The sequence below is a fragment of the Tenrec ecaudatus genome, chromosome 2, assembly GCF_050624435.1.
Source record: "Tenrec ecaudatus isolate mTenEca1 chromosome 2, mTenEca1.hap1, whole genome shotgun sequence".
NCBI classification, from domain to species: Eukaryota; Metazoa; Chordata; class Mammalia; order Afrosoricida; family Tenrecidae; genus Tenrec; species Tenrec ecaudatus.
The window spans coordinates 173,778,103-173,800,579 of NC_134531.1; positions in this window are offsets into that span (position 1 = coordinate 173,778,103).

A 22,477-nucleotide genomic window follows, 5' to 3' on the forward strand; every position below is an offset into this window, starting at 1 on the left:
AGCAACTGATAAACTGCAGGTGGCTGCTAGCTGCAGCCTTGCCAGAGAGTAGGAAGCAGGGTCGCTTTCATCTCAGGCAGAGAAACTTACCAACAGCTGCTTCAGTCAGCTGCCTGGGATGAGTTATTATCTTCCTTCCGTGACCTTGGATTATGAAATGTGTCGGTCCTCTCCCATTTGCCTAAGCAACACACAGCTTTCCCCCCACAGATGTTATTGTTAATTTTCTCTCCAGGCAATACTTACCCATGGCGACCTTAAGCACAATAGAATGAAACGCTGTCAGGTTCTGTACCATCTTCACCATTGTATTACCTTTGAGCCCTTTGTTGCAACCCCGGTGTCAATCCATCTCCTAGAGGGTCTGCCTCTTGTTCACAGCCCCTCTGCTTTACCAAACATGTTGTCCTTCTCCAGGAACTGGTCTCTCCTGAAACCATGCGCAAAATGTTAGGACTACATCTCATCATCCTTGCCTCTAAGGAGCACACCGGCTGTATTTCCAGCGAGACAGAACATTGTGTCCTTTTAGTAGTCTGTGGTACTTTCCATGTACTTCTCGGGCACCACAGTTCAAATGCATGAATTCTTCTTCAGTCTTCGTCGTTCAATGTCCAACATGAATATGAAACAATTGAAAACACTGACTTGGTTCAGACACACCTTAGTCCTCAAAGGAACATGCTTGCTCTTGTAGACTCTAGACTCTAGAGAAATCTTGAGCAGTTACCTAATACAATGCATCTTTTGATCTCTTGACCTTTCCTTCCATGAGCATTGGTATTGGATCTAAACAAGACAAAATCTTTGACAATTTCAACCCGTTCTCCATTTGTCACAATTTTATCAGTTGGTCCAACTATGAGGCTTTTTGTCTTCTTCAGTTGAATTGTAATTCATATTGAAGCCTACACTCTTGTATCTTCATTTGCAAGTGCTGAAAGTCCTCCTCACTTTTTCAGCAAGGAAAGTGTGTCAAAAGTCTTCTCCCAATCCTGATGCCACATTCTTCATATAATGCAGCTCCTCTGATTACTTGCTCAACAAACAGATTGAATAAATGAGAGGATACCACCCGATCGGACCTTTCCTGACTTTAAAACATGCAGTTTGCGCTTCTTCTGTTTGCAGATCTGCCTGTTGATCCATGTACAATTCTGCATGAGCGCATGAATGGTTCTGGAATTCTCATTTTTTCTCAAGGTTAGCCAGAGTTCATCATCATCCGCATAGTGGAATTCACATGTGAGGTAGATGGGGCAGTTTCCCAACAAAATTATCACAGAAAGCTCCCTGCTGCAATTAAACAATGAGAACATTGTTGGGGGTGGGGGGAAGGTCATTGGTATAAATTTCCTGGCCTTTTTCTTGCCAATGAAATTTCCAGTATTTGTAGAACTTCTTCATGGGGATCTCGTGATCTCTCTGTCTCCTCTCAGGGTGGGGGGGGGGACGGGACCTGCCAAGATTGCACAAAACCAGTTACTATAATCTTTGCTGATTTATATCTTGAATTTAACTGGCCCAGCAAAATCCATTCAGAATCCATTCTCGTGTTTGCATAGTTTGTGTGTGTGTGTGTGTGTGTGTGTATGTGTGTGTTTTAAGGCAGCCTAATGAGATTAAGCTAAGCATATTAAGGGAAGAGCTAGCCATCCACTACTCACTGATCATAGAGAGGTCTAAATTTGTTTTGTTTGGAATAAGCCTCTACACAGACAAACTGGGACCATGATAGCAACACACCCATTGGTGTGCATGTGTGTGTATGAGTCTGTATGTATTTTTTGCAGTAAAGTTTGTAATATCAAATATGGAAACATAGTTGACTACCAATAAGAGAATAAGTAAAGAAAATTCTGGTAAACTGTGTTTATGAAAATCTATGCAGTCATTTAAAGTACAATGTCACTCTTTAGGATCTTGATGTTGAAAAACAAAAGTGTTCCTAAGATATTCATTTGTTACCTGAAATAAGCAAGTTGTATAAAATGAAAAGAAACCTGATTATGCAGTGGCAAAGAGTTCAACTGCTAAACAAATGACTAGAGATTACAACCATTGGTTACTCCATGGAAGAAATACTTGGTAGTCTGTTTCCTTTTATTTCTACTTTGGAAGTCTTCAGGGCTGCCAAAGCCTTCTATTCTGTCTTGTAGAGTCATTTGGAGTCAGAATCAACTCAGTGACAAGTGTACGTAAAAACAGACACATATTTAAATACTATTGAAATTAAAAATAATTTGTAGGAACATAGGAGAATAAAACATAAACATTGTTATTTCCATAAAAGGAATCTAGAAGTAATGTGGTGTGATGGCAACTTATTTTTCATATTATAATCTTTTGAATTCTTTTATTTAACCTAAGCAAGATAAATAAATTTTTAGTTTTGGTAAAGAATATATAATTATAGAAAAAAGTTCTTAAATTCTGGGTGTAGCTACAGTTGCTAAGAAAGCAAATATTACAGGTGCAAGCATAATAAGAATGAGTTTCTAAGCTAAAATTTGTAAATAATTTCTTCCAGTGACAATAGACAATGTATAACATCCAGATCAAACAAGAATATTCCTATGATCTTGATAAAGAAACTATTTTTAGATGAAATTTGTAAATCAGTAGTGCTAATTATATAATACTGTAACTATTTTATTGAGAGCTTGCATTATTCATGTTGAAAGGCTACCATATGCAATGTATTCATTATACACAGACAGCTAGGATGTAGCCAAAAAACTCCAATATGCTGACATGTCCCAGTTTACTCAAGGTCACTCAACCAATCTATGCTAAAATCAAAAATGAATTACAGTTTATAATGGAGCTCTCATTTCACTAGACTATATTGTCTTATAGAAGTGGGCAGCATACATCATGGTGACACCTTACCCGTAGGCTGGACAATGAGGTGTGACATCCATAATAAACTAGAACTTGTAAGAAGGAAAGATAGAAAGCCCATTTATCTAAGTTAAACAGTATTCCTCTACTCCACTAACTCCAAAGTTCCCAGGACATCTATTACATTCCATGGACCTACTATCAACAGTGCCTGCTTTACAGAAGAGCCATGTGTAGAGAAGACATCTAGAGTGATGTGATGGGAGAGTGTATTTTCCAAATCTTCACATCTATGATTAATCACCCCTAAACAAATATATGCAAGCTTTATAAGTCATATTCTTAGATCTGCATTATTTGCCAATATTCGTTATCATGCGTACAATGTCTTTTAAAGGCAGGACTGAATAAAAGGTATTCGAGTCTGACTCTAACAATAGTTTACATCTTAATTTCTGGCATTGTTTATTTACAAAAATCAAGTGCAAATGTATCGCAATGGATGTATGTATATTCATTCCATAACTCAAAATAGTGACTATATTTAAATAAATTTAAATAGTAATCATGTTTCTCTACACATCTCGGGGGAAATACAATGTAATGTTTTTGTTGTTGTGACCTTCAATTGCAGGGAAACGTGCATTATTACTTTCTTCTCTTTGTACTAGTTCTCTACAATCATTTATTTTGATGATACATAATCTGATGTTTTTTATAAGAAATGAAAAACAGGTGCCATCTAGGTGGAGACGTGGTCAAAGCACTCTCTCTGACAGTTTTGTTACCCATTAGGAAAATCAGAACTGACAAATTAATGCAAATCAAACTATTTGAGATGGGTACAGATTTTTTTGACAAATGAAAGGCAGTATGCTGCAGATAATTAATTATACTGCTTCAGTTCCTGCTAGAGGTGTACGATGGCTGTCGTGGCGTGGCATAGGGTTGGCACTTGGTGGCCATTTTTGTTTCTGCCCCTCTAGAAGTATTGCTGTCATCTTCCTTTTAAATTAAGTCTCTTTCAATCCTAGATAAAGCTCGTGGGGCTTTGAATTATTTTGTATAGGAAGAAGCACGTGGAACATTTGAAATGTGTGGCTTACCTATTTAAAAAACAAAAACACTGAAGAATTATTTAAAGTAGAAGCGGTACTTTTAGGTAATAATAAACACAGCAAAATCATACTTAGAGTAGGTTTCTTTGTGGTATATTCATCTAAAAAGTAGGGTAATGGAATTCTCAAAATGTTTATTGGGGAAGATTTTTCATAACTGTTCTCTTTCTTGCCTTTCTTAATCCTGTACTATTTTAAAAAAAGAAATGAAAAACATGCTTTTCTTACAGATAACTTATAAAAATATTGAGTTGTGCAGCACATAGACACACTCAATAACAAGAGCACTAGTAATAATAAGCTGAATCCATATTTGAAAGCACAGAAAAAATACTTCCTGAGCCTTCTTTTCTGAAGGGTAATTCTTATCAAAATTTGACAGCTCACTTTTAAGTCCAATTATTTCCTCAAAGGTTATTTTGGATTGCAGTGTCTTCTACTCAAAAGCAAACGTGTATTTTCTTCTTTGTGCTCTCTTATTGTTTATTCCATTAATACAAAAGGAAGTCACAACAATTTTTTAGGAAAACACTCTATTTATATCTCAGCAGATTAAATTTAAATCCCTATGTTTCTACCATATGTATAGATTTTCTTTAGTTTTCTTAAAGAGTAAGCATCTTCTTTTCTTTTGAACTATCCTTGTAGTAAACAAGCATAACCATCTGTATTGGGTTATCTTCTCTTTCTTAAAAGGTATAATTGCTTCAATATTACAAGTAATTTTTGAATTTTATACTGAAATGAATTGCTTTCAATTTCCACCATGTCTTTCATCTCATAATAGAGAAGCAAATCATTAGTGATCCAATTCTAGTCACTAGTATAGCTGTTGAATAAGCCAGGGTCAAGAGAAATGCTATATATTCATCTTTATTCATCACTTTATAGGATATGATTCTACCCATCTCCAATATTAGATATGAAATGTTTTCATATATGACTAAATAACACCTCTTTGACCTCTGACAATTGCCTTACTGAAATGCAGAGTGACTAACAAAGAAACCTGTAAGAAATATATTATACTTTGCTTAAAATAAATAGCTGAACATTTATTTTATGCTAACTTTATAATAGCTAAACTATTTTAACATTGCCATGTTTCTAAGCAGATTTCTATAAAAATTATGAACCATATATTTTTCCATGCCTTTACCATATTGTTATTCAGCATAATTCACTTATACCCATGTGCTTCACATCCTTCTAGAATAGCATTAGTGATATCTGGGGTCAGGTAAATATATTTTGTAAAATCTGAAATCCTAATGACAAGAGATTGGCAGATTTAAATATATTTTTATGTAAAGAGGATAAAATGAATGAATATTTTTATTACTACATTTATTTCTATGAAACAGAGATAGGAAAGACATAATCTCAGAATATAAAACAAATATTTTAATGAAATCTTACTATGTTTGTTTATTTAATTTCTATCAACAATATGAGAAAATCCTTTTAAAACATCTCTTGGGAAACTCTATTTTAAATGTTGTCATTCAGCAGGAAAATAAAGCTCTCATTAAGATGCCCTGTGTAAGGTACTGTGAGAAGCGGTGGAGGGATGGAGTATCTGAGCAGGTCTGGGTATCGGAAAAGAAAGGACAAGCATGCAAACAGGAATCTAACGGCAATAGGACAAGGTGGAAAATGTTATGCCAGGGTTGTTTTGAGTGTTATGGGAACATACACAGAGTTCTAGTATCCTGATCTTGAAGGATTCAAATAGTGTTCTAAGAAAAGGTGAGGGCAAAGTTAAGAGCTAGCTAGTGATCTTAAAATAATCAATATGACTACAAAGATCATAGGAAAAAGGGAGGAAAAGAAGGGAAAGATGGGAAAACAGTACAAATTAAGACATGAAGCCTTGAGAAAAAGCCGAGAATTTCATTGTTATAAAAAGTTTAGTACACTCTGTACTCCCCCTCATTCACAATGATATGATTTTTTGTTCTTTGATACCTGATCACATCCACACCTCATGATCGCACAGGCTGGTGTGTTCTTCCAGGTGGGCTTTGTTGCTTCTGAGCTTGATGGCCGCTTTTTATCTTCAAGCCTTTAAGATCCCAGATGCTATCTCTTTCGATATCTGGGCGCCATCATCTTTCTTCACCACATTTGATTATGCACCTATTTTGTCTTCAGCTATCATGTTGGGAAGGTGAGCCTCACAGAATGTTGGATTGTTAGAACAAAATGTTTTTGCATTGATGAAGTACTTGAATAGAGGCCCAATGTCCATCTGCTACCTTAATACTAAACCTATAAATTTATGCACATAGATCTATTTCCCCATCATCATATATAAATATATATGTCCATCTGTAGGCAACCGGACATCCCCTTACAGAAGGGTTGTGGGGAGGAGACAAGCTAGTCAGGGTAGAGTTTAACAATGATGAAACAAACAACTTTCCTCTAGTTTTTAGTGCCCCCCCCACCTCTGACCCCAACTATTATGATCCAAATTCTACCTTACAAATCCGGCTAGACCAGAGCATGTACACTGTTACAGATAAGAACTGGAAACACAGGGAATCCAGGACAGATAAACCCATGAGGATCAATAATGAGATTAGCGATAACAGGAAGGGTAGGGGAAGGTGGGGTAGAAAGGGGAAACCGATCACAAGGATCTACGTGTAACCTCCTTCCTGGGGGATGGACAATGGGAAAGTGGGTGAAGGAAGACGCTGACAGTGTAAGACATGAAAAAATAATAATAATTTTTAAATTATCAAGGGTTCATGAAGGAGGTAAGGTGGGAAAGGGAGGGGGGCAAATGAGGAGCTGATATCAAGGTCTCAAATAGAAAGAAAATATTTTTAGAATGATGATGACAACATGTGTACAAATGTGCTTGACATGTGGATGTATGTATGGATTGCGATAAAAGTTGTACGAGCTCCCAATAAATGATTTTTAAAAAGTTTAGTACAAAGCATACAATTAAAGGCAAAGAATGATGAAATAAAAACAGGAATAATAGCTGGTTACAAAAGTTAACAATGTCTACTTTCTCTTCAGTTTCTACCTGACACTGAACAATTACTAATTTAATGTGATTCATATTTCAATTTTTACTATATCTACAAAAGACATGTAAAGTACACATGCCATAGCTTAGACTTTGACTGGCCAATCACAGCTAACCACAAAATCAGTGTTTAAAACTCCAGTTGCTTCATGTGAGGCAGATGCTATCTGCTCCCATCAAAATCCACAGTATCAGAAATCCAGCATATGACTGCTATGCGATGACATATATACTTTCACCACTCACCTGTGCATTTTCGTACTCTATTATCTTGCCTTTTGCTTTGATGCTGGAAGCAGTATGGTGGCAATATTTCATATACGAGCAGGGTCACCATGGTCAAAACATTTCAGCAGAGCTTCCAGATTAAGAACAGACTAAGAAGGGGATGAGACTATTTCTGAGGATGTAGAATACATTCACAACACCTGGTTTATGGAAAGATACAGATGATACAATCTGTCTTGGAAGAAGTACAGCCAAGGTTTTTCTTAGATGCAAAGTTGGCAAGACCTTGTTTTCCATACTTTGGGCATGTTGTCAGCAGAGACCAGTCCGTGGAGAAAGGAGTCACATTGTGTAAGGTGGAGGGCAGTAGAAAAGAAGGAGCCCCTGATGGACCTGCATCAACGCGGTGGTTGCAACAGTGGGATCAAGCACAGGAACTATTGTTAGGGTGGCACAGACCGGCCAGTGTTTATTTCTGTCAAACTGCCCAACAACTAGCTCATGGATGATAGTGACAGCCCCAAATCCACTTGCAGAGTCGTCATGGGGATTGAAAGACCCAATGAGCACAGCCCAGGAAGGTTAACGACTCTAATATCAGCAGACAAAGCACCTAAAGTTCATTTTAGTGGCTGTATGTAGGTTGGAATGTAACACCTTATAATTTTATCTCCTTCTGGACCCACTGTGAAATTATCCTAAACTCTTACTATTCTAAGCTTTCTCAGGTTGAACTATTTGCGTGCTTTATTTGGTTATGGTTACTGCATCCTCATTTGTAGTTTGCCGTGGCTTTGCATGTTTATTTGCATAAGGAAACTGGGACAGGCGGAATTTTGAAGACAGTAGCTGGATTCATGATTGCCTGAGGCACAGGAGGGGAAGGCGGGTGTGGGTGGGGTTGGGGTGGGAGTGAACCTCAATGGGCACAGGAACAAAGAAAAGACTCCAAAGTTGATTGTGCCAATGATTTGAGAGCCCTTGATTTGACTTAACTTCTGGTTGTATGATGTGTTAATTATTATCCAATAAGTCTTTTAAAACATAGTTGCATAGAAAATTTCAAAAGGCAGGACAAAATGACAGAGTATTATAATGAAAGGTGGAAAGGAGTTAGAACTCCAAAAAGAAACAGCAGCCTAAGCATATCTTCAACTAAACTATTTGATGAAAATAATGAAGTCTTGAGTGGCAATATTGAAAAAACTCAGAGGGGAAATATTGAACAATTCAGGAATCAAAAGAAGATGGAAGAAATATGTGCAGTTGTGTTACAAAAAAATAGTTAATATTCAACCATTTCAAGAGGTAGTATATGTTCAATAGCCGATTGTACTGAAGGAATTAATCCAAGGTGCACTTAAGATGTGATTGACACATAAGGCTCCAGGAATTGACAGAAACCCAACTGGAATATTCCAACACGCCAACAAAGCACCAGAAGCGCTCACTTGTGTATACTAAGAAGTTTAGAAGACAGTTACCTGGCCAACTGACTGGAAGAGATACATATTCAGGCTCATTACAAAGAAATGTTACACAACAGAATGTGCAAGTTATCATTGCTAATGTCTTATGGACCTTTAGTTAAAACAGAGAATGCCAGAAATGTGCTTACTTGTGTTTTATTAAATATCCAAAGGCATTTGACTATGTGGATCATAATAAACTATGAAAAGCACTGAGAATTTCGGAAAACATCATTGTGCTCATGTGGGACCTTGCTGGATCAAGAGGCATTCATTCAAGCAGAACAAGGGGATGCTGCAAGCTTTTGAATCGGGAAAGGTGCGCACCTTGCTCTATATTTACTCAAACTTTATTTTGGACAAATCATCCGAGAAGTTGACCTGTATAAAGAAGAACATCTGTTCTGGAGGAAGGCTTATTAACAATCTATAATATGTAGATAGCATAGCCTTGCTTGGTGAAAGCTAAGAGGATTTGAAGCACTTGATGATGAAGTCAAATAATGCATCCTTCAGTATCAATCTCAATTCTATGTAAGGTAAACAAAAATCCTCAGAGCCAGACGAACAGGCAATATGTTCAATGGAGAAGAGAATCAAGTTAACAAGGATTTCATGTTACCAGGGTCCAGAATAAATACTCATGGAAACAGCAGTCAGTAGAGCAAATGACACATTGCATTGGGACAATCCAATACACCACACATTTCATAAAGTACTAAGGATCAAAGCTATTAGTCTGAGGAATCAGGTGTGCCTGACCCAAGCCATGATATGTTCAATCCCTTCATATTTGTGTGAAATGGGACAGTGATTAAGGAGACCACAGAAAAACTGATGGTTTTGAATTACGGTGCTGACCAAAATATTGAAAGTAGCATGAACTCCCAGGGGGATCAGAAGAATCTCTCATGAAGTATAGTCAGAATGCTCAGTAAAATCAAGAATGAAGAGAGTCATATATGTGGGCCGATTATCAGGGAAACTCACTCCATGGAAGAGGCTATCACACTAGGAAAGGAGCAGGTCATCTAAAGAGTGAAGAGCCTTGACAGGTTTGGTCACACAGTGTCTGCAGCAATGGCCTCAAACATGACCATTGTGAAGACAGTGCAGGGCAGGACATTTTATTCTGCACATCGGGTGACCCTGAGTCAGAAACTCTTTGATAGTACCTATAGCACCTAACAACATGAATATTCAATCTGAATCCACTCTGCTAGTGTTCATATCTTAGCTCTGAGATTGTTGTTGCATAGTTAATAAAACAGAAGTAAACATTTTTCTGGTATTCTGTGCTTTCAACCAAACCCCTTCTAACATCAGAAATTATATCCCTTGTTCCACATCCTCTTCTGAATCCAGCCTGGACCTCCAGCAGCTCCCTATCAATACACTATTGCAATCATTGTTGGATGATGTTCAGCAAAAATTTACTTGTGTGTGATATTGATGTTACTGCTCTATAGTTTGAGCATTCTGTCGCATTACACTTTTTTGAATGGACACAAATATAGATCTCTTCCAGTCAGTTGGCCAACTATCTGTCTTCCTAATTTCCTGACATAGATAAATGAGTGCTTCACAAACTTGCTGAAATATTTTAATGGGTATTCCATCAATTCCTGGAGGCTTCTTTGGCAAATTCACTCAGTGCTCCTTGAACTTCTTCCTTCAGCATGTCAGTTCTTGCTCATAAGCCACTTCCTGAATGATGGAATGTTGACCAGTTCTTTTTGGTACAGTGTCTCTGTGTAGCCTTTCCATATGGTCTTGATGCTTCCTGCATCATTCAATATTTTCCCTATAGAATCTCTTGATTGCAACTCAAGGACTGAATTTTTCTTGTATTCTTTAAATTTCAGCACTGCTGAGTTTGTTCTTCCTTTTTGGTTTTCTAATTCTAGGCCTTTATACATTTAAAAAAATATTTGACTTCGTAAGCTGCCCTTTGAAATGTTCTATACTATTCTTTGAATTCATCCCTTCTTTCATTGTTTTGCTACTCTATGATTAAGAGCAAGTTTCAGAGTCTCTTCGGACATCCACTTCCTTCCTTCTTTCCTTCCTTTCTTCCTTCTTTCCTTTCTATCTTTTAAACAATGCTTTGTTTTCTTCTTAATATTATTTTTATGTTCTTTCACAACTTCTCAGATCTTCTGACTTTAGTCTTCAATGCATCGAAATTCAGGTTGGATAGACTCAAGGTCCTATTTTGACTTATGCAGAACTTACATATGAACAATTGACGGTATGTTCCACAGTTGACCACTGATCTGGCTTGAGCTGCTGATATTGAGCTTCTCTAGAATCTTCCAGCGGACGCGGTCAATTTTACTGCTGTGTGTTCCATCTGGTGAAGTGCATAATGTGAACAGCTGCCATTTGTGTTGTTAGAAAAAGACATTTGCTGTGCTTGACAAAATGGATGGATGTATGGATTGTGATCAGAGTTGTATGAGTCCCCAAGGAAATTATATTTAAAAAAAGAAAATACCAGAAAAAAAGGCATTTTCTAGAAGTTGTTGATTTTTAAAAATTATATCATGATAACTCCAACTTAATTTCTTTTTTCTATTTTTAATCATTTTATTAGGAACTCATACAACTCTTATCACAATTCATACATACATTAATTGTGTAAAACACATTTGTACATTCACTGTCCTCAATATTCTCAAAATATTTGCTCTCCACTTAAGCCCCTGGCATCAGGTCCTAATTTTCCCCCCTCACTCATGAATCCTTGATAATTTATAAATTATTATTTTGTCATATCTTGACCTGTCCGACATCTCCCTTCACCCACTTTTCTGTTGTCCGTCCCCCAGGGAGGAGGTCATATGTAGATCCTTGTAATCAGTTCCCCCTTTCCAACCCACCCTCCCTCTACCCTTCTAGTATCGCCACTCACACCACTGGTCCTGAAGGGATCATCTGCCCTGGATTCCCTGTGTTTCCATTTCCTATCTGTACCAGTGTACATCCTTTGGTCTAGCCAGACTTGCAAGGTAGATTTGGGATCATGATTGTGGGGGGTTGGGGAGGGAGAGGAAGCATTTAGGAACTAGAGAAAAGTTGTATGTTTTATCATTTCTACATCGCACCCTTTCTGGCTAGTCACCTCCTTGAGACCCTTGTTTAAGGGGATATCCAATGGCCTACAAATGGGCTGTGGGTCTCCACTCTGCACACACACCCTCATTCAGTGTGATAAGATTTTTGGTTCTGATGATGCCTGATACCTGATCCCTTCGACACCTTGTGATCACAAGGGCTGTTGTTCTTCTTCCATGTGGACTTTGTTGTTTCTGAGCTAGATGGCCACTTGTTTACCTTCAAGCCTTTAAGACCCCAGATGCTATTTCTTTTGATAGTCAGCACCATCGACTTTGTTCACATGTGCTTATTCACACGCTTTGTCTTCAGAAGTTGTGTCGGAAAGGTGAGCATCATAGAATGCCAATTTAATAGAAGAAAGTATTCTTGAATTGAAGGAGTAATTGAGTGGAGGCCCAATGTCTTCTGCTACCTTAATACTAAACCTATAAATATATGCACATAAATCTATTTCCCCATCTTCATATATAAATATATTTGCCTATGTACATGTCTTTATCTACACCTCTATAAATGCCCTTTGCCTCCCAGCTCTTTCCTCTATTTTCTTTGGTTTTCCTCCTGTCCCACTAACATGCTCAGTCCCCAACAGGGTTTCAGCAATTCCTCCTGATTACATTACCCTTGATCATGCTCTACCAGACCTCCCTCACCCTCCTTCCCACCGATTTGGATCATTTGTTGTTCTCTTGTCACAGGGTTTGTTAACACCCCTACCTTTCCTCCCACCTCCCCCTCTGCCATGTCCCCCCAGAACTGTTAGTCCCATTGTTTTCTCCTCCAGATTGTTCATTCAGCCTATCTTATTTAGACAGACCTGCAGAAATAATAACATGCACAAAACCAAGACAGAGCAAAATATACAACAAAGCAATAGCAACAACATACCCATGACAAAAAAAACAAAACAAAACACAAGAAAGGAAAGCTTGTAGTTAGTTCAAGGATTGTTTGTTGACCTTTAGGAATGTTTTCCAGTCCAATCTGTTGGGGCACCACACCCTGGTCCCAAAGTCTACCTTCAGCATTCCCTGGGGACTTTGCTGCTCCATTCCCTTGCTGTGCTATCGCTCCCCCTTAGTGTTTTGCCTCGGTGTGGCAGGTTCAGATGGGGTGCAATTTCCGCACTGTTTCCAGTATTGTCCCCTATAAGGCTCTGGGTCAGTGAGTGGCATCATGTCTCATAGTGGGGCCGGTCATATGGTCCTCTGCCATCTCCAATCCCAACTACTAAGTGGACACCTGCCCCTCCCCTCAGATGAATTTATTTCAAAGGATGGCATTGAATCTGGAGCTCCTGGAGATGGACATATCTGATCAGAGCACATGGGAGCAGATGAAGGGGGATAGATTTACATAAGGATTGTATGTGTTGGATTTCCTTGAAGGTAGCTAGACATTTCCCTACTATAGATAGCATTGTAGTTGATGATGGATTTAGCAATGTCCTTTTTGACAATGAATGCCAGGCCATTCTTGATTGTATTATTTCTCTTACGGTAAGTCATATGATTTTCTGATTCAAAAAGGCCAACAGTCAATTTTCAGCTCCCTAGTGCATAGGATATTGATCTCTATAGATTCTCTTTCATTTTTGATAGCCTCAAAATTTCCTAGATTCATACTTAGCATATTCCATGTTCTGATCATGAGCTGATTTTTTATTTTAAGTCATGTCCCTCCAGCAAATAAAGATCTTGAAGGGTGTGCCCCATAGGTTTTGTTATTGTTGTTTTTAGGATTAAATTGGGATTTATTAAGTAGACTACACAGTTTACAGTCTTAAATATTTTCCTTTCATTTCTTGATTTTGCTAATTTAATAATCAAATAACAATTTACAGTTGGCGTAGTCTATTTTCTTTTAAATCATTTAATTGGGGGCTTGTACAATTCTTGTCACAATCCATACATAGGTTTTTAACCGCTCATGTCACCATGGTTGACTCCATTCAGAGAAATCAGCTCCTCAGTCACAATTGATATCCTTGGACCTGAGGCCGCAATCCTCTGGTGTTATCTCTGACAGTGTTTCCATTTTTAATGCTTTCAGTGTCTGACAATGTTTTAAAACTACGCTAAGATTTTCAGTTGCTCTTTCTTTCTAAATTTGGAGCTGAGCACTTCTTCGTTGTCTCTTCTTAGTCTGGAAGCTTGCTGAAACGTGTTCACTTTGGGTGACCATTGGCTGGATTTGAAATACCGGTGACATAGCTTCCAGCATCACAGCAACACACAAGTCACTATAGTATGACAAAGACAAATTTCCATGTGCAAATATGATCTGTCATCCCTCTAAATTTACTCACCAAAACACACCCAAACACGCTGTCATCAAGTTGATGCCCACTCATTATCTTTCTTCCTCAGAAGAGCTGATGGCTTTAAGCTGCCAAACTTGAATTCCACATCTTAAGTTAAATAACTATTTTATTTCAAAGGGACTGTGTTTCAGAAAAAAAATTATGAAAAAAAGGAAAAATGGAATCAGAAACATTGGTAGGAAGCAGGGTCAGTTGATTTTTTATATGAGGATTGAAAATACTGAGATGAAATGGAATGTATATAAATTGTTGAATGGAGAACTGACCTGCTCTGTAAACATTCATCTAATTCACAATAGAGTTTTAAAAAAAGTTAATAGGGAAATATACAGTGAATTACTGATTGTTAAAATGAAAGCTTAAGCTAAATCTTGCATCAACATTCTTAAAAAGTATATTTACTCTCTAGTAGTATCATGCTGCTACTACAGAAATATGAGAGGTGGATGATGTTAATAAGCAGAGATTTAGTTCAGGCTGATAATTCTTGAGGAAGGTTTTCTCTTTGATATATCTGGAGTAAGTTTCTGTGTCTTTGAATTACTACTTCTGTATGATCTTCTTATGGCTTATTCCCTCTTCTCCCTCAACTTAGGACGGGGCCCTACGATCAAATAGCCTTCTCTACACAGAAATTGTGAGTAAGGTCAAAGGAAATGAAGGCCACAACCCAGAGAAACTCCTTTAACATTGCTTTAGAGTTACAAGGGTATTTCATTACAAGCTAATATTATTAACATAAATAAATAAGCTAATCTTATGAATGTAACTTTAATAACACAGAGAGGTCAGAATTTTCAACAAATTCCTAATAGAAAATGTTTCCATTAGATCACATCCCAAGAAATGATTGTATCATCACATAACTGCCAACCACTAAAAATCTTGGCTGAGCTCAGTTGATACATTTTTTTGAATGGGCAGCATTCAACCCTTTAACCACACAAAATACATGCTTTTGTCATGTACAAAACACATTAATCCCAACAAACCATCCCAATGAGCAGAGTGCTCCTTAGAGGCAAAGATGGAAAGACTTCCCCCCTACATACTTGGACATATTGTCAGGAGAGACCAGTCCTTGGAGAAGGATAGCATGGAAGGGCAGCGAAGAAGAGGAATGCCCTTAAAGAATTGTATTGACACATGGCTGCACCAATAGGCTCAGGCACAGACACAATTGTGAGGATGGCGCAGGAGGAGGGAGTGTTTCCTTCGGTTGTACATTGGGTTGCTGTAGATTAGAGATGACTCAAATGGCACCCAACACCCCAATCACAACCATCCCAAAGGTCTTTAATTGATTCCAAGTCTAATTTCCTCTATGGGATAAATTTCCACTTTATTGTTGAAACCCATGAAATCCAGGAGATGAAGTTCCCTGCTTCCAAATCACAATTGAGGAAAAGATACAGAGTAGACCTATCCACGACAAATGGGAGAACATTGAGAAAAAGGAAAAATAATAAGCATAAAACAAATAAAAACTTAGCAGAATAATTTGCACTAGCTTTCAAAGCCTAAAAATAATTTCCTCATCTCTAAGACTAACTAGGCCATGGTCTGTTTTTGAGGTGCCGAGTGTCGGCCAGGGTCTCTGGATTCTGGCGGAGGCCTTTTGGTGCCAGCTCCCTTGGGATAGCAGTTCTGCTCCTTCAGATTTTGGCAACCCTTTCTTTTAGTCAAATGAAGGGTAACCTTTGGGATATATTATTTTGCCTTTTGGACATGTCATTCTCACCCCTTTAGATTTAATTAGGGAGCTTGGGTCCCATCCCTCTGTATACATGAACAACAGCCTCATATTCCAATAGCAAATTGGCAAAGATTTGAATCCTTAAAATTTATAAAGACATTTTCATCACTCTGAAATTCAGTAACCATTAACCCTAATCCTGTCTCTTTGACATAATTTAATTTCCATTAACAATATGTAATCCTGCCTTATTCATACATTTTGTTCTTGTTGTTGCTGTTGTTTGGTTCCATCAAATACATTCCCACTCATCTCAAACCTCTGTACAATAAAGTGAATCAATTTCTGGTCTTGCTCCATCCTAACAATTGTTCTTATGTTTGACCACATTGATGCAGCCAATATGTCAATATATCGCTCTGAGGGCCTTCCTTTTCTTCATTGTCGCTTTACTTTGAAGAGCATGGTATCCTTTTCCAGGTACTAGTACCTTCTAAGGACATGTCTAAATTAGTCACCATCTTTGCCTCTCGGAGTCTTCAGGTTGTACTTCCAAGACAGGTCTGTTGGTTCTTTTGGCAGCCCCTGATACTTTCAAGATGCTCCACCCAGCACCACAATTCAAACGCTTCTGTTGTTTTTCAGTCTTCCTTATTTATTGTCCAACTTTCAGATGACTATGAGATGATGGAAAAATATCATGGCCTGAGTCAGGCATGTGCCAGTTCTCAAAGTAACATCTTTGCTTTTTAACACCTTAAAGAGGTCTTATATGACAGATTTACCCAATGCAACCCTTTTTTCTTCTTCGCTGTTCCTTCTATAAGCATTGATTGTGGGTCAAAGCAAGATGAAATCCTTGATAGTTTCAATCTTCTTGGTACATATTAGTACAGTTTTGAGTATTTCTTCTTCTTCTTCTTCTTTGTTTTTGTTTTTTTACACTGAGTTTACAATCCCTGATCTTCATCTGCAAGGGCTTCAAGTCCTGCTTACTTTCAACCAGGAAATTTACATTATCTGCATATCAAAGAATGTTGGTAAGCCTTCTTCAGATAGCCCAGCTTCTTTGATTTATTAACACATAAACATTACAATTTACACATTAGGTGCTAAATGTAAAGTCAGCCCTTCAGAGCCACCAGGTGTCCTGCAAGAGAAAGATGGTTTTCTATTCCCATAAAGAGTTATAGTCTCAGAAGCTCACAAGAGTAGTTCTGCAGGGTCACCCTGAGCCAGCATTGACTAAGTAGTAGTAACTTTGGTGCTTTGGTTTTGTTTACTTTTTAAGAAGTGGAGGATAATTACTACAAAGTGCACTTGAGTAATGATTGCAGCATTATAGAGGTATCAAGTTTCATCATTGTATTAACTACCACACTGTGGAGAATCAGTGTCTAGTTCAATGGACAAATTGGGGGGCCTCAGAATTCAGTTCATATTTCCAACCTGTAAGATCTTAACTTTACTTCACAATTTGCATCAATTATTGTTAATAAAATATATATGATCATTGTCAAGTGTATGTGTAGTCTTTTCTATTTTCTGAGAAAAATATATAATAATTTTAATATTCTAAGATTTGTGGATTTATTTCTGCTGTGTTTTCTACCTTATAGCTTAACTCAGCAAGTGGTCAGTTTTGAGGCTGTCCTTTTAAATATGAGAGAAGTTAGAATAACTATTCAGCAATATCACTAAATGGGACAACAAAGAGATTTATTTGAATGGTGGTGCAATGGTTAAAAATTGGGCTATGATCCACAAAGTCAGTAGTTCAAAAGTCGGGCTTCCTACTCCCAGACAGAGTGAAAATTTCAGATACTCGAAGGGCAGTTCTACCCTGTCCTAATGCTCATTATGAGCAGGCATCTACTCACTGGCAGTAAGTGATATCAAAGATTATTGAAAACATTTAAAATATGAGGCTAAGTATATTTTAATTGTAAAAGAATGTTATAAAATATTGTCAATATTAGTTTACCAACTTCTTGATAGTGAATTCGAATGTCACTCATAATAGCCAAAGATGTATTCTTAATATATATCTGTTTTAAAGAAATAATGAAGAACTACTTTAATGCAATGTAATTAAAGCACATTATTGCTATTTTTGCCATAATACGAATGGAGTAGTTCTTTTTTAATAAAACATTTTAGAGTAACTATTTTTAAAAACTACTTAAACTCTAGGCAACATTTAACTAAAATAAGACTAAAAAACAGTCCTACAATAACCAGAATCTTCCTTTTCCCAACAACAAAATAAACACAAATGCTTGCTGGGCTTGGATGCCTCAGAATCTCTTCCACCCTTCAGTCCAGCTCCACCAGAAAGAAAAGCAGAAGAGTGAACAAATACATGGGGAATGGCAAATACATAAGTAAGGGCACTGGCTGAGTGAGGGTGATAGATGACATGATGATGTAGCTAAAATAATGGAACATCTAATGAAACAAGGAAAGGTAGAATGTGCCATATGAGAAAATGGGCAAAGTAATCATACACGTATCCATTATCTCCAGGTGGTACAATGAAGGGAAATACAATTTTCTTCAGTTTTTATCACGTAGTCTTAGATGTTCTACAATAAACATACAAAATAAAGCAAACTTTTCTTTTGGGAGAGGACGGTGAGGGGTGGCTTGTGTTTACAGTTCAGAAGAAAGATGTGACTTTCTGCTCTCCCCAAAATATATAGCCTCAGTAACCCTGTGAGTGGTTCTCATCTGCCCTTTGCGTCCTCGTGACTCCAACAGAACTTGACTTGATGGCAGCAGGTGTTTTCAGATTGCACAGACCAAATGGCTGCAAAGCTAGACTAAAGAGAGCCTCTCCAGGAGCCTCTATCATGTGGAGTGGGACCTACTTTGTGCTCTGGCTCTTTCAATAATCCAAAGTCCTTTTATCATGAAAGGACAAAAGGAGTTTAGTTTTCCTAGAAAATAATCATATACAGCAAAATTCCCAGGGACAACGGCTTTATACTTTATGCAGAATTCCTGAGCAACACAATTTCAGTGTCTACAATTAAAAACAAAAACTTTTTCTAAGAGAAAAACAAACAAACAAAAAGACAAGGACCTGGTGTTTTTCATGAGTTTGGGGGAAATGTTCCACTGAAAAATAAATAAATAAATAAATAAATAAATAAATAAATAAATAAATAGATAAATAGATAAATAGATAAATAAATAAATAGAGCTTGTATTTATCCTCCCTATCTTATCTAGCTAGACATGCAAAAACAATAATAAGCACAAAACAAAACAGAGCAAAACAACAATAATACACAACAACAAAAAGGAAAAGTCTATAAATAGTTCCCGGTCTGTTTGTTGACCTTTATGAGTGTTTGCTGGTCAAATATGATGGCGTGCCCTGCCCTGCACTGGCCCCCAAAAGTCTATTTTTTTTATTCTTCCCGGACATCATTGCTTTGCTCCCCTGTCTGCTCTGTTCCACGCCCTATGCAGGATAAATAATCTGGAGGTTCCTGGGAGAAGGGAAGTCAGGGGAAAGGAAGTAGGCAGCCAACAAACCTAGGACCAAGGCAACAACTAGTGATCTAAAATCAATGTCAAGGAGGACTTAGGATGCCTGGTGGGGCTTGATCAAGTGCAATGTAGCCAAGAGGAATTACTGAAAATTGAATAAAGGTTGAACATGATAGTGGGACAAGAGGAAAATAAAAGGAAATAGAGGAAAGAACTAGGAGGCAAAGGATGCTTATAGAGGTTTAAATACAGGCATGCATACATGTAAATTTACTTATATCTAGTGATAGGGAAATAAATCTATGTAAATATAGTTATATGTTAAGTATTAAGGTAGCAGTTGAACATTCGGCCTCTACTCAAGTACTCCCTGAATGCAAGAACACTTTGTTCTAATAACAGCATTCTGTGATGCTCACCTTCCTGACATGATAGCTAAAGACAAAATGGGCGCATAAGCAAATGTGGTGAAGAAAGCTGATGATACCCAGTTATCAAAATATATAGTGTCTGGGTCTTAACGTTTTGAAGGTAAACATGTGGCCATTTAGCTGAGAAGCAACAAAGCCCACATGGATGATAGGAACAGGTATCAAGCAAGAAAGAACAAAAATTAATAACATTGAGAATGAGGGAGTATGTGGAGTGGAGACCCAAACCCATCTCTAGGCAACTGGACATCCCCTTACAGAAGGATTGCAGGGAGGAGATGAGCCAGTCAGGGTGCAGTATAGCACAGATAAAACGCATAACTTTCCTCTAGTTCTTTAATGCTTCCTCCCACCCACTAGCATGACCCCAATTCTACCTTATAGATCCAACTAGACCAGAGCATGTACACTGGTACAGATAAGAGTGTGAGACACGGAATCTAGGAACGATAAACCAATCTGGTCCAATAATGAGAGTAGTGATACCAGAATGGCAGGAAAAGGTGGGGGCGGGGAGAAAAAGGGAACCAATCACAATGATGGACATATAACCCTCTCCCAGGGTGACAAACAACAGAAAAGTAGGTGAAAGGAGACAGCGGTCAGTGTAAGACATGAAAAAAACAAACCATAAATTATCAAGCGTTCATGGGGGGAGGTAGGGGGAGCTGATATTTAGGGTTCAAATAGAAAGAAAATGTTTTGTAAATAATGATGGAAATATACACCCAAATGTGGTTGAAACAATGGATGGATGGATAGATTATAATTCTTTTAAATTTGCATTCTATGATGCTCACCTTCGCAACACAAACGCTGAAGACAAAGTGGGTGCATAAGCAAATGTGGTGAGGAAAGCTGATGGTGCCCAGCTATCAAAAGATATAGCGTCTGGGGTCTTAAAGACTTGAAGGTAAACAAGCGGCCATCTGGCTCAGAAGCAGCAAAGTCTACATAGAAGGAGCAAATCAGCCTGTGTGATCACAAGGTGTGGAAGGGATCAGGTATGAGGTATCATCAGAAAAAAAATCATATCATTGTGAACGAGGATGGCAATGCAGAGTGGAGACTCAAAGTCCATTTATAGGCCACTGGACATCCCCTTACAGAAGGGTCTCGGGGAGCAGATAAACCAGTCATGGTGCGATGTAGCAATGATGAAACATACAACTTTCCTCTAGTTCCTAAATGCTTCCTCCCCCTCCCCTCCCGATACCCCCAACTATCATGACCCTAATTTTACCTTACAAATCAGGCTAGCCCAGAGGATGTACACGGATACAGATAGAAACTGGAAACACAGGGAATCCAGGGTTGATAATCCCTTCAGGACCAGTGGTGTGAGTGGTGATACTGGGAAGGTGGGTTGGATAGGAGGAACCGATTACAAGGATCTACCCTCCCTGGGGGATGGACCTTCTCCCTGGGGGACGGACAACAGAAAAGTGGGTGAAGGGAGATGTCAGAGAGTGCAAGATATGACAAAATAATAATTTATAAATTATCAAGGGTTTATGAGGGAGGGGGAGTGGGGAGGGAGGGGGGAAATGAGGAGCCGAAGCCAAATGCTTGGGTTGAGAGCGTATGTTTTGAGAATGATGAGGCAATGAATGCACAAATGTGCTTTATACAACTGATGTATGTATGGATTATGATAAGAGTTGTATGAGCCCCTAATAAAACAATTAAAAAAGCAAAAAGAAAGTAAATGTCTACAAAGAATGAGGGCAGCATATGCACAAAAATGTTTGATACAATTGGTATATGGATTGTTGAGTTGTAAGGATCCCCAATAAAATGATCTTTAATAAAAAAGATAACTGCCTTTCCTTTTCATAAGAAATAAAACTGAAGCATCTGAATGAATTAGGGGGCTCAGTTATCATCTCTATATAGATGTAAATCTAATATGACTTTCATTTCATTGAAAATAATCCCCTGCATGTCTGTTTGGAAAGGAAACTGTCGTTATTATAAATGAAAACTGTGCCACCGGGGCAACAGGTAGAGGCAGGTACAGTGTATTGCCCTTGAGTGGAAGCCCTGAAGTTCCATAATGAATGCTTTGAGGACAGTTTTCTTCTTTCCTTTTTTCATTTAAAAGGGGATCTTTTTATACACTAATTACCATTGAATAATTTAGAAGTAAAACAATATTTAAAACTTTTAAGGTGACATTCAGTTATTGCAGCTCAAATTCTTTTAAAATCATCTGTGTATCTATATTCAGAAAAATAACTGGACGATTTTTCTCATTTTTAAAATTGTAACTGCTTTTCTGTATTTCAAAGCATTAATTCTTGGAACCATTGTAGTAACTCCAAATAGGAAGAGGGGTACAATTTTGATATTTACTCATCCATTTGAAGAATATGCTAACATAAGCACCCACCTTCATCAGTTACCTCCATTAGGAGGAGCTCTAGCAATATTTGGCCTGCCTGTGCTTAAGTTGACAAATCTCAAAAGGGAGTCATTTTCACAGTGCTACTCAACATGTGGAACCACAAAAACCAGGACATCCATGTTTTTAGCCATTTTCTACTCCATGTAGCAGTAAAACATCTTTTTCTTTTTTCATACTTACTATCAGAGTATACAAACTACATTGCCCTTGATGATACATGCTAAAGAGATGTTCCACAGCCATTTGCTTCAAGAAATATCAGCTGAGTAGCTGAGCATTTGTCAATAGCACTCAGAA